Source organism: Cryptomeria japonica, chromosome 5 (genome assembly GCF_030272615.1).
Source record: "Cryptomeria japonica chromosome 5, Sugi_1.0, whole genome shotgun sequence".
NCBI classification, from domain to species: Eukaryota; Viridiplantae; Streptophyta; class Pinopsida; order Cupressales; family Cupressaceae; genus Cryptomeria; species Cryptomeria japonica.
Genome location: NC_081409.1, coordinates 124,988,396 through 125,002,170, shown reverse-complemented (window position 1 = coordinate 125,002,170; position 13,775 = coordinate 124,988,396). Strand labels below are relative to the sequence as shown.

Genomic DNA, 13,775 nt, shown 5'->3' with positions numbered 1-13,775 from the left:
GGGTAATTTATAGATAAGTTCCCTGGAACTTTTATAACCTTTCTATCAAATGATTTCAGTTAAGTTGATACTGTTTTGATGGGAATGCAGATTTTCTGGATAAAAAAAAGGGAAAAAGGAGGGAAGGATAGGGAGAGAGAGAGACATGAAATGTAAATTCTAACTAAGATAGCAAATTCAGTCAAGCAGACAGACACCTCCAAGAAACTAGATTAAACATCACCAGCTACTTAAGCACAATGTTTGCATAAATCCAGTGCAATCTTCAAAGGAAAAACAAGATCATTCATAGTATGTGTTTGATAACCGAACTAAGCATGAAAGGTCCAAATTTACCATGCAGAAAGAAAGGCAATCAGCTGTTCCCTAATGGTGTGGACTGCAAGGATTCTATCAGATGCTTGCTTGAAAATGCTATGTAAAAGAAATAAACATAACTGAAAGATTTCTAAATTAAGTGAAGAAGGAGACCATGCACTCACAAGGAAACTTGAAAACAGTCTTAATCTTTGCATTAATTTCTGTAAAATTTCGCCAGAGTTTTTGCAACAATCCAAGAACTTCTGACAAAATGAGGGAAAACTAGTCCCTTAAATAGACTTCAAAAAAGGATGAATGGCCTAGATTTAATCTAAACAAGTGGCCCAGATTCATCCATAAAGCATGGCTGCCCATATCCATAAATGGGATGCAAATATCAACAACCACCCCAAAATGGGCAATAACTACCCAAAAGGGATGATTAAATCAATTTGAAATAATCCAAAAAGGTGTATCAATAAAGTTTTACATTTTGTTGACTAGAAGTCAAATGTCACCTTTTGGTGCAAAAGTGCACTTTTAAGATTTAGAGAGAAAAAGGCACTTTTGAGAAATCACTTTCTCTATTTCAGTCTCACACTCTTTTTCTAGAAATTGATCTTCGCCATGCAAATATTCCCACCATAGATCACGACCTACTGCCCATTCCTCACGAACGTATTCCTGGAACCTGATGCATAACTGGAAAAGCAAATTGAATGGAGGCATGGGAGGATGGCGAATTTTGTATTGCATGCCTTCAAGATACTGGTCCACGTGTTTTAAACCGTCCTTCTAGCTGGAGCGATTACGCTCAAAGCATAATATGTCTGAATGGAACTGACCAGCAAAACTCAAGTCCTTAGCGGAATAGGTAATCCTATCCGTTCCCAATCTTTCTTCCCAGTCCGGCTCGATTGCATCATCTGACAAGTTATTTATCCATCCCGAAACCATTGATCGGAGGATGGTCTTACCTAGTTCTTGCATGTTTCCCAGAATCACTTCACATGCGTCACTCTCTTTGTCAATAATTTCTTTGGTATCGTTCTTCATGGTGATAGTCCAGTACCATTCCTTAAGTGTACTGATGCTATGAGGATCTAGGATGGCGGACAATGTAGGAATTTGCGCGTGTCTAGAAAAGAGCTCTCATGAGGGGAAGGGTAGTGGCAGCCACTTCATGCATGTGGAGGGATTCCCTCTTTACCTCTAATAACTTGACTAGAGTGAGCTCTCGATGGCGGGCCATCTCTTTTACTTCCTTAAGGATTCGCTCTCCCCTTTTCTTGATGTTTTGTATCCATTCCCTGACGGCCCTTGCGGTGTCCCATACTCCTTCAAATTCTGTTGCGGTCCTTTGCGCCAATGCCGTCGGGGGAATATGGGATTCGGAGGCATTGTGTAGTGGCCTTAGGAGCTGATCGATGTATCCCTCGGCTTGTTCAGCACGAGCCCGATACATGTCCTTTTCAGCCGTTATCTCTTCGAGCTGCCTGAGTATATTCTGCACTGAACACTTAAATTCTTCTTTTTCTTGCTCTCTAGTGGCTCGTCCGATGGGGACAGTTGTGATGCTATAATCTGCCAGTGTAATCTGATCTGTTGGCTTGTCTATGGGCGAGGTGGCAATGTGGTGAGTGCGGTTCCTTTGCTCGTCTTTGGTCACTCTAGAATATGCCTTGGGCTTTTTCTTCCCCTTAGCTTTTGCTTGGTCTATGCACGATAAGATATCCTCTAGATCAATAGGTGGTTTGGTGGCGGCCTTGCGCTTGGCTCTGGCAATCAACCATTCTTGAGGCACTGTCTGGGCTGATAATAAGGTTAAGTCTGCATTCTGTTCTTTGACGTTCTCAGCCGACTCACCACAGATTCGCAGCTGCTCTGCTACCGGAGGAGTGAAAGAGGTGCAAAGTTCTTTGCTTGCAGCTGAATTTTCTCCTATTTCACTAAACAACTGTCTGACATCTTCATGTGATGGTTGTTCTTTAGTTCTTTCAAGCTCATGAGTCTCATCTATCCTTTGCTCTCCTTCGACGATGGAGTCATCTTTGGCTATATTGTGGAGCAGCAACTCGTGGCGGCTCTGTTGAGTGGGTTCATGCACTTTGATCCCCTAGGTGGATTGAATCTCTCCTTCCTCTATTTGGTTGCCCAGTTCAGTCAATTCGAGGGCTCTTAGCTCAACTTCCAGCATGTCAGGCGTGGGAGGATCATCAATTCCAAACGCATCAATGTCACTTTGAGAAGGCGAAGCAGGTATATGATCTAATTCCACTACATCGTCGGACGAACTGGGGTCCTTTGACGATGACGTGACCTCTGGTCTCCTTATAGAAATCTTCTCCCTTCTTGTTCTTTTGGACGTCCGAGTCCCTCTGCAAGCCTTAGCCTTCTTTCTTTTCTATGGTTTCTCAGTTTCTTCCCGGGGTGTACTAGACGTTCCCCCATCTTCGGAGGACTGAGAATCAAGGCTACCCATTAGGTGGTAGGTTAATTGGACTCCTTCGTGAATTAGCCTCTCAATTTGTTGATGTAACCATTGATCTGTGTACCTTGCTGGGGCTGCCATGATTGCCTTGAAATCAATGATTGGGTCCTGGAACCAATCAACGCCTGGCAAGAGATGCCTTACTGCTTCAAATTCTCGAACCTGGAGGCAATTCCCTGAATCTATGAGCTGATCTGGGACCCGACGGTATTCAAAGAGTCGCATTTGCTGCACACTCAGTCTAGAATATTCCCGCCTCCTGACCTCGTAGTCATCAGAGCATGTAATGTCCCCACTTTAGCAGTTGACCAAGTGTATGTGCGTTAGCCTATCTCTACATGGTCCTGAGGGCTAACGAAGGGTTTACGGGGATCCTGGAGTGTTTTGGCCTAGTCATTTCCAGTTTGGGCCAAAACGGAGTTGATTTACTTAGTTTCAGACATACATACTATTTTTAGTAAGTCAGCAAGACACGACGAAGGCTAGTTTTGGTGATTGGATTCGATACTCCTCGGCGAGAGCTTTCTGACGAGCTATCACTCACGCTATTCGGAGTTTGATTGCTAATATATTTTAATGCCTGAAGTGTAATTAAAGTAACATTTAATTTAATTGTAAAATATTAAAGTGTTACTTTAATATTTATTTTATGGGGATGTGTGCAAATCAAAGGGGCACCCAAGGGAGACATAAGTGAATATTTTAATATGTTTTATATTGCACATCTTTTATCCCACATTGTTCAAGTGAGTTGGGTCGTCCCTTGGAGAAAGAATAAAAGGAAGCTTTTGTGGCTTCATTCAACATGTTGAATATGAGAAGAATTGGTATGTGTGAGTTGCAGATCCGTTCTTGGCATTAGAAGACGTCTATCCTCTCTTGTGACATTCTAGACGTCATTCCCCTGGGGTTTGGCCTTTGGAATCCATTGCTATCAGCTTCATTATCAGGCAGATTGGGTGCATTTCCAGCTACAGGCAGATTTAATGTTTGTTCATATCTTCTTCCCTACTTGTCCGATGCTTGTGCCATTTTGAGGAAATGATTTTATGAAGATATTGGACCTATTGAAGACAAATTAATATTGCCGCAACACTATTCACGTGGGTACTATTCACGCAGTTACTATTCACGCAGGTACTATTCATGTCACTGTAGCAGCAAGATTGAAAATGATTGCTGGAGTATTATGTCAATAATGCTGGAATAATTAGTGAGTTGATAATCTGCCATGTATTTGATTTTATTGATTCTGAAAATAACATCTTATCAACAGTAGTTCAATCTTCAGTTTGCATATTATTGTAGTTTCCTTCTTGTTCATGTTATGTGATTTCAAATCTATGCAAAGACATAAAAACAAACAAGCATTTCATTTCCGAAGCCATAAGGGGTTTAAACATTAAACGGTGAAATAAGGAGTTGGCTGCAAACTGTTTGACCAAATTTCTATTAGCGGCTGGTTTAGTTTTTGGGCATTCTAGGGTGTCCATTACAGAGCAATTCTTCCAATAGTCTTCAACTGATTCCTTTGCTCTGTACCGCCTGCCATGGGCTCTTTTTGCCAGATTATCATGATAGAAGTATTTTCTTGGACAATGGTCCTGTAGGCCATAAGAGGCCAGCTCTGCAAGGGATTCCTCTTCTAGGGTAGGGGTCTTCAGGTGGACATCATGGTTGCCTATGATCATGGGGAATGTGAATCCAGCCTGCTTACTTTCTCTGAGTAAGATGTCAGCCGGACGTGACTGCCTTGCAACCTCCATAAGAATTACTTTGTCAGTTGGGTACCGTGGAAGTCGGAGAGGGGCACCATCAAAGCCTGCTATTCGGATGTAGGAGAACCTTGGGAACTGAATGAACCAGGCTCCATACCTCTGTACTAGAATAGTAGCTTGCTCTGAGAGCCTTATATGTAATCCTCCCTGCATTAGCCTGACCAGGCGCATCGTGAAGGCGTCATTGACGCGCTCATATTGGCCAACTGCATAAGCTGGGTTGTTCTTTTCCCTCTAAGCTATATCTTGGTAATGCAACTGCAGGTAACAATCATAGAACTTTACCTGATCAGGCCCATTCCCGATTTCACCTTTCATTATCAAGCCTAGCAGCGGCTGGTGTAGTTGGATTTAGGGAGTCCCATAACTCGGCTGAGTAGTGTGACCATATCCCCATGTTCATTATGAAAATCACTTATGGGGGTCTTTTTCACAATTCTGGCGCTTGGAGGCCTTTTCTCTTTGTACCACTCTTCGTTGATCAGTGCTTTGCATCAGGCCGGATTCATATCATATGCCCCTTGTGCTTCATCTATAGTTGTGGTTGTGGGATTGTTTGGAAAGGGAATGTCAAATGCATCGCCAATGGCCTCAGGAGTGAAGTTGGCGATGGTCATGTTCTCAAGGAGCACCAGTCTGGAATTTGGCTGATAATGTCGGGCAGCCTCTACCACTAGCTCATAGTTCTGTACTGCTGGAGGAAATCATGTCGCTTGGGCGATGCCACTTTCCACCATCTGTCTAGGCTTGCCATATGCGTTAGGTGAGAAGACCCGATTCCTGAAGTCTTGAATGTCAATATGGCCAAGGTCAGTATCACCGACATTGTCCCAGACGCTCTGCACTTTTGACTACCTCAATCCTCCTCTCTGATATTGATACTTCATCCTTTCAACCTTGCGCAGGATATTTGATTTGGATGCTCGCGATGTCTCGGCTGCAGCGGGCGTTTTTAATGATTCTACCGCCGATTTAGGCATTTATCCTGCACAGTCAGATGCGGATTACGAGGCGATACAAAAGAAGTAAGGCGGGTTAGATAGAAAATATTCCAGCATGACAGGATTAATTCAAAATTTAGATTGGACATGGAGCAACATTTCTAGCTAAAAGGGCTTGATCAATTTTAACCACAGCATTCGTGAAGATTTTTGATTGCGAATTTATACTTAACACTTTCTGGATTTTGGATTAATTTTCAACAGAGACCAAGCATGAAAAATTCTCCTAAGTTTGAAAATGCAATTTTTGGCTAAACCTTAGGAGTGAATTCTAAATTTTGACTGCTTTGAACAACGTTTTACAAGTGAAAGAGATGCAGATTTCGAAAATTTAGGCATTTTAATCAGATTTCGCACATACGTCTGTTTGATTTATAAGCATTTCAGATGATCAAGGAAGACAGAGCATACTTACCTGACGAAAACAAATGGCGAAGAATTGCCCGGCCTTGCTGTGTGATGGCGAATGGACGTTTCTGCAAAGTTTTGAATTCCAACGATTATCTCCTTGATTTAAATTTCTCGCGGTTGTTGGATAAAAGAGAATTTATCATGTTAAATGGTTTTTTACCCTGGGTAATTGGCAATCTGAATTTGAATGATTTGGGATAGTTTATGCAGCGTTTTACCTTGAATTACCTTGGATCGCGCAAAATTAGCTTTCTTTCCCTTTCAAAATCGGACGTGATCTCTTTTACATGAAACGCAGCAGCATGGAGGGGGTTTTTCAAATGTGAATGGCGTTTATCTTCTCATTTTCGGACCTTCTGGAGAGTTTTGCAAATTTTGCGTCTATCTCCCAACTTGCGGCCTTGGGGAGATGGAGGCCCTTTGAAATTTAAACTTTGCTTTTATTTTAACCTTAAGGGCGAACTTTGGACCCTATGACGCCTATTGCAAATCATACAAACCTCGGAGCTATGCCGTTCTTCGCAATCTTCACGCCTTTGGAGAATTTCGAAGCATCCACTAACCTTATGCCTATGGGATTTTGGAGATTTTACCAAAACTTCGGAGTTTCGGACCTGGACTCCTCTATGCAAACTTCGGAGCATTCATCGTGTTTGGGATTTTGGTGATTCAAGCTTTGGCGAGTTTGAAAGACTTTCGAACTTTTAAACATGCTTTGCAATAAACTTCGGACCCTAAGCCCATGTTCGCAAGCTTCCGCCTTCTCGAATTTCGGAGCTTCAACGCGCCTTCTGCGATTTTGCCAAAATTTCAAATTTTGGAGCTAGGGTTCGAAATTGAAGTTTTAAGGTGATTTTCGGACCATATAACAAATTGTGCGAACTTTTTTTTTTTTTTTAAAAACTTCGGACCTAAAGCCACTTTTGCAACTTCGATATAATCTCCAATTTACCCCCCAAGATCCGAAATTGAGAGACTTAAGTGATTTTTGGACCTTTGGGGTCTTTTTGCAACACTTCGCATTTTTCGTTTTTTTGCCCCAAGGTCCGAAAATGAGCATTTAAGTGATTTTTGGACAAAATAACATATTTTGCGAGCTAAAAAAAAAACTTCGGACCTAAAGACACATTATGCAAATTTGATATATTTTGAAATTTCGGAGCTAGGGTCCGAATTTGGAGGTCTAAAACGAATTTTGGACTGAAAGGGTCTCTTTGCAACTTTTAACATTTTTCACATTTCGCCCCAAGGTCCGAAAATGGGGACTTTAGGTGATTTCGGAGTTTTCAAGCGTTTTTGGCAAACTAGGAATATTTTCGGACCTAAAACCATCTTTTGCAATATTTAAAAAGCATTTTCGGACCAAGTAGGAAACTTTGAATTTCGAAATTTTCACCCCAGGGTCCGAAATTCGGCCCCTAGGGCGATTTTAGCAACTTTTTAACCTTGTGAAATTATAACCTTTTGGCCTCTGGGTCTGAAATTCGGCCCATAAGGCAATTTTGGGAACTTAAGTAAAATTTCGAACTCCAGACCAGTTTTCGCTAGACTCTATAAATTTGGATTTTAGAGGTTACGAAACTCTAAGGCGTTTGGGCAAGTTTCGCAACTTCGGCATTTTGGCCAGGAAATTCACTCCTTCACCAGCAGGCGAAAATCATCCTTCACTCCAATCCCACAAACATCGCGGAGACAAACCTTATGCAATCTACTTCGTAGCTGTTGTGCGAAAAGCGGCGACTTTGGTCCTCATACGACCTTTAGACGCACTACTCTTGCTTGGCAAGGTTCGCCAATTTCTATCACCTTACGCCTATCCAAGGCGATTTTCAAAATTCCGAACAAACTCTGCACATCATGCCCGAGGGCTAGACTAGCCGGATGGATTCATCGGCTCATTTCTTTGACATCATTACTTCATGGACCAGTCGCGGACTCGCTCGAAAGGACGCGAGACACTCTGCACGAAACTCAACAGGGCGAGGACGAAAGGCTCAAAAAAAATAGGAAGGGGGACCCTGTCGGCGACAGGGAGCATGTGCAACGCACAACAGATCTGTACAAAGATAGAAGCCAAACAGGAAGCAAGACCAGCTGAAGTGACATGTTAATTCCTTGTATGAATAAAAGAAAAGAAGCACAAGCCACAACATGAAAAAATCTAAGCAGAACAAATCCATAGTCAAAACAAGTTTGGAAGTGAAATCAGAACCCAATGTGTTAAAGGAGCCTGGTTGTCAAGCTCTGATACTAATCAATGTCTATCAAACTACAGCAGAAATTAAAGAAAGGAACACACATAATGACAGCGGAGAAAGTAGAGAAATTGAACTACATTTTCATACTCTTCATTGCTGTGGAATAAAATGATGTATAATAATACGGATTTCCACTCACTTCAAAAGGTCAAACACAAAAAGGAAATAATAATTAGAAATCAAAATTAAAAGCTAAAGCTAAAGGAACATTTACATAAACATACAAAGTGTGGATCTCATCAAGTGACCATATGTTAATGATGAAAAAAATCATGATGTATCATCCAACAAACTTTAATGCATATTCCATATATTTGGAGACAAGCTTTAGACTTGTTTTCTATTTAGCATTTTTACCCTAGCGAAGCCTAAGCCATGTAAATCAACAGTCAACACCTTGTAGAGGAATTTATTGCTTCCAGGATATGCTACTTTGCACCAATTCCCCCATTGATGATAATAAGAACAATCATTTTTCTTGACTGCAGAGATCTTGGTAGACTTCTTAAAACTACATAAATTACCTATGAACAAACCTGCCCCTAAATGACCACAAAGTAGATATAGAATCCATCAAGAATGGCATAATGCGAACTGCTTGGGCATCATTTCCTAGATTAGTTATCTCAAAGCCTATTTTCGATGCAGAGCATTTTATTTGACATAACATTGTTATTTCTTCCAGATGTCATGGAAACTGATCTTATAATCTATGCTTCCACTAAATTAGTTGATAAGCTCTTGCCCATATTCACAAGGGTAGAAAAGTTATGTAGATTTAACAAGGGGAAAGGTTTGAGAAAGTTTGAAATTTCAAAGAGCTTAAGAAAGGCTCAAATGATGCATAACCATAGAAACCAAGTACAAAAAAAATATGAAAGAGATATTTCAATATCTAGTGTTCATACTAATTGAAAATGTAATACATCATTCAATATTTCATCTTTAGAGAGTGGTGGTAGCTCAGGGGTCTCCACATGTACCTCTAGCTCTGAAATAACATAAACAACTTCAAGAAAAACCTACCATGTGGCCTTATTCATCCTAATCCCATGCATCTATATGTTCATCATTTTCAAAAGACTTGAGCTGAATAACAGAGTTTATGTGGCAAAAATGAGAGCTGATGTCATGGTCAATGTGTTGAAAGAATGGCATATATGACCATATAGGTGAAGCTCCAAAAGTGTTCAAGATCCAGCAAACCTTGTTGAAGTTTGGCTAAACTTTATAAATATGCTCTTACCCACCTAGAGTTGAAGTAGCAAGATTAATATAACTTCAAGCATTGCTCAATGAGATTGGGATTAGAGCACCATATTTAGGCATTTAATGTGCTACAAGAAAGAGAGAGTTTTGTCTATTTTAAGATAAATGATTGAGTCTCAGTTACTTTCTATCATTGGGAATGCTGATGGGTAGCCTAATTATGAGATCGCTTTTCTTCCCCCAGTGACACTTTCTGAGAGAGTATATTCCTAGGATGAATCATTGCCCTAATGTCACCAACTGCAACATCAAGCAGGCAAATCAAGAAAACAGAACTCACCTCCTAAATGCCTTAAACCAACAAGGATAAGTGGTCAACTTCCAAACAGCCTAATAAAGGCCTCTTTGCCTTCAGACAGTAGAGAGAAATAAAAAGTCTTCTTCAGTTCATTGAGGGTAATTCTGTTAGCGATCCTTCTTTCTTTCTGTGGAGCAGGATTCTGATGATCTTGCATATGATCAGGATGGTTGGCCAGTTCAGAAGGACCTTTCTGTTGTTTCTTCTTTTCAGCAGTGTATAAGAATTGTGCCTTCTCAATTGGAATCTATTGTTCCTGGTTTGGCGATTAATTCTGTTGTGAGCTGGCTGCTGACATTGCTCCTGATATGGCTGTTGCTTTTGGTGTTGTAAACCCTGATCCTATGGTTTGTGACTCTGTGGCTATTGAGAAACCCACTGAGGATATTCTTCTTGATGCTGTTGCTGATCCTGTTGGTGGAGACTTCTCTTCTACCTTTCACTCTCATGATATTTATAGCAAATAAAAGATTGAGGTTGCTGATCCTCCTGGGCAGTATGATGTTCCAAGATCTCTTTCTAACAGTGATCCAGATATGGGTGATTCTCCTTTGCCAGCAGTTCCTATCAGGATTTATCCTGAATCTTGGCTGCAGGATAGTGTTGATTTTAGGATCAAAATATTAGAGAGGGATGTTAAGTCTTTTCTTCATAAGTTGGATAAAAATGGTTGTGATAATGATGTTTAAGCATTTGGTACTGGACATTTGGGTTTTTGTTATCAAGGCGAACTCTCCTATCATCCCTATGTTTAAGCAGCTATTATATCCTGGTAGTCTTTGTATAAGCAGCTATTACTGTGGTGGATGCTTTATCTAGTGGTCTTTTTGACATTTTGTTTCAGTCGATGTAAATCTTTGTTGATATTTGTTATCAGCTGCTTGCAGGAGCCAAATTTGTAGACTATTTCCTATATATATAGGAAATATATATTAGAAGGGTTTACCAATAATAAATATCACTGAGGTTTAGGCATCTAATCATATCACATCAAAGCCTCCAAATAAAGAACTTCTTGTAAGCTATAACAACATCTGTCTGTCAAAACTCTCTTAACTTGTTACAAGGCAAGGTTGCTGATAAGGAATTATACAAGGATTTTGTCGAAACCTTCTCCAAATGTTATGCCTAGTAAGCATTCTTGTTTTATACAAGTAACGTGTTGCATTGGTAAAGTTCTGACATATATAAGAAGATATAAATATACAATTTGTCAGCACTTAGAAATAAAAAGTTACCCTCTTGTTTGAAATGTAGAGCTTTTACTCTTTGTAGGGATATGGTGATCCCTCTTGCGATTTGGTGATCATCTATTTCTGGCAAGCAGAACACACTTGATAATAAGTGCAAGCTAGCATATGAACCATGAGCCTCGTCAACTTAAAGAATACAATTTTTTATTAATCTCAACTTTTACGGGCATAGAAGGTATACTAGGGCTATATAAAATAAATAGCAATAGAATGTCTGTATATAATTTCCAACTGAAGACATTCATGCCAACTACACAGAGGTGAGACCATAGGAAATTTACCATATGCAGAGCTGAGGTCATTCCTCTTACAGTTTGGTGTAATCCATGGGACTCTAGGCCTACTCACCTATAGCAACAGGTATCTGCATATTAGTAAGTGTGGCCTAGTGTTTCCACCCATAACCTGACCATCTAAAAATTTACGAATATCAAAAAAACTAAAAAGATGCTTAATCTCAAACTTCTAAGTGAATACAAGTCATACTAAACTTGTTTGAAATAATTGAGCAAACAGAATTGAAGGTTCCATCCCACTACATCACATGTATGGTCATTGTAATGTCTCCTTCCTAAGCACTTCAGCATGGTGGACCGTTAGCCTATTCAATGGGTTCCGTAGGCTAATGAGTTAGGGTTAGGGGAGTCGTGATGACAGTTTGATCCATCTTTTGGTAGTGACAGGTGTTTCATTCAGCTCAAGCAGTTGAGATTTACATAACGCTCTTTTTCTGGAGTGGTTTTGGACAATTTTCCCATACTATTTTTAGTAAGTGACAAGTTAGATGCCAACTATGTCAATTGATAGTGTTTCTATTTTGGGAATGTCGATGGATGCATTGGATGTTGATATTTTGGGTTTTAATGTGATCCAATGTATTTAATTTCAATAACAATTAAGTTATAAAGTTAAATTAAATATTTAACTTTATCATTATTTAATTTATTTAATAATTGACAATATGGGCACCCAAGTGATAAATTAAAAGTGCAAGTGACAAATATTAAATAAAAGGACTTATATGAAGTGGGCACCAACTTTGGGGAGACATAAAGAGTTTTTAAAAAATTAAAAAGTAACCTCTTGCCAGGGCATGGGGTTTTGGAGGTCTATAAAATACTGTTTTTGAGCTCATTTGCATATGCTAGGATTTGATATTTTGAGAATACATTTGCTGGTTGAACTTTTTCATCCTATGTCTTTGTGAGGATGAAAACCCTTGCAAGGAACATCTTCTACATTGGTGATAGATCCAATCTCGAGGATTCATTGGTGATTTCATTCAAGAATCACATTTTGGCTTCACAGTTGATTTATTCTTCAAGATTTGAGAGAGATTGAGAAGGGAGATTGAGGAGATTACTTGCAGATTTGGAGCATATTTATCTCTCTTTGGCTGGCCGTACATTTCCGTTTGCTGGTCATAGAGATGCAGCAAGGGCATGAGGTTTTGTGGGGAAGTGTCACTGGGGTTCGAAGAGTTTAGTTGCAGATTTGTGGTGTCCAGACTTGCAGTATCATTCTTACATCAAATTGTCCCCTTTGGAGATGGGCTTGAGGGTGGCATCTAGAGTTTCTATATACGAATTTGTTGGATTTCCTGTCATTTCTCAATTTTATATGTAATCAGCAAAAGGGTATGTTTGATATTTTATTTTGATGAGATTCCACCATTTGAGTATCTTTAGTTTTGATGATAAATTGTACTTCAAGTTCACTGCTGATTGTGGGTATTTGAAAATATTGCAAATGGAGAGTTATTTCAGTTCATTATTTATTGTAAAAATATCTATTGTGAAACACAACTTCTCATCTCCATCTACTTCTATAAAACTCTTCAAAATAGAAAGAAACAAAAAAAAAAGGGGGTGTATGTTACAGTTACAAATTCTATTTTGATTAAATCATTCCACTTTAAAATACTATCAAAAAAAACTACTCGTGCCATGTAATTCCTCCATTTTTGGCCATAAAAAATATTTCTTTACCCATGTATACATGCAGCAATATTGAGAAAAAAAAAGAAAAACGAAGAATTAGTAATAACAGTAAACAAATTAAAGATTTATAGCTTCCGCGAACAGCCAAAAAATTTAAAACTGTAAACAAAAGCTTTTGAAGACAATCATGTAATGTAGGAAGCAAAACAACATTCTGGATTTAAAAAGATCCATCATCAGGATGAAAATGCTGAAAGGATCGCCAATACAGAACTCTTCACACAGATAACCCTATCACAAGATTCCAATATTAAACAAATGTCAAATAGGATAAGCACAAGCAGAAAAATAGCAAAATTGTGAATAACTCGCGATTACTATAGGATTACTCATGAGTTAACATGGCTTGCCATGTTTCCTGTGTTGACTTGAATGATGCAGGCTTTTATCAATCCCAGGCTTAAACCTGAAAAACTCTTAATTTTTTTTATTAGTTAGGTAATAACTCAAGTCATTCTGAGTTTTTTAAATATGCACTTATCTTTTTCTCCCCTCTCAAGTTAAAATGTAGTTTGCTAAGATTTTCCTCTTTTCAATCTGAATAATTGAATTATTTTTCAATCTACAGCTCTAGCATGCAATGTCCATCCCATGAAAATGGAATGCTACTATGGCTGAAAGTATCAGATGTCTTGTAATGAGATTCTATTTTGAAATCCCAAGAAACATGATAGAGTGTAAAGATTGGGTCAAATACAGAATCCAATTGAAAGTAC

General features: G+C 39.2%; 1 protein-coding gene across 2 annotated transcripts in view; it reads right to left on the bottom strand.

The window, feature by feature from the left end:
- Positions 1-13,775, bottom strand: part of LOC131068391 (protein EI24 homolog) — an 80,684-nt gene that overhangs the window by 65,716 nt on the left and 1,193 nt on the right. The gene's annotated exons all lie outside the window — the stretch shown is intronic.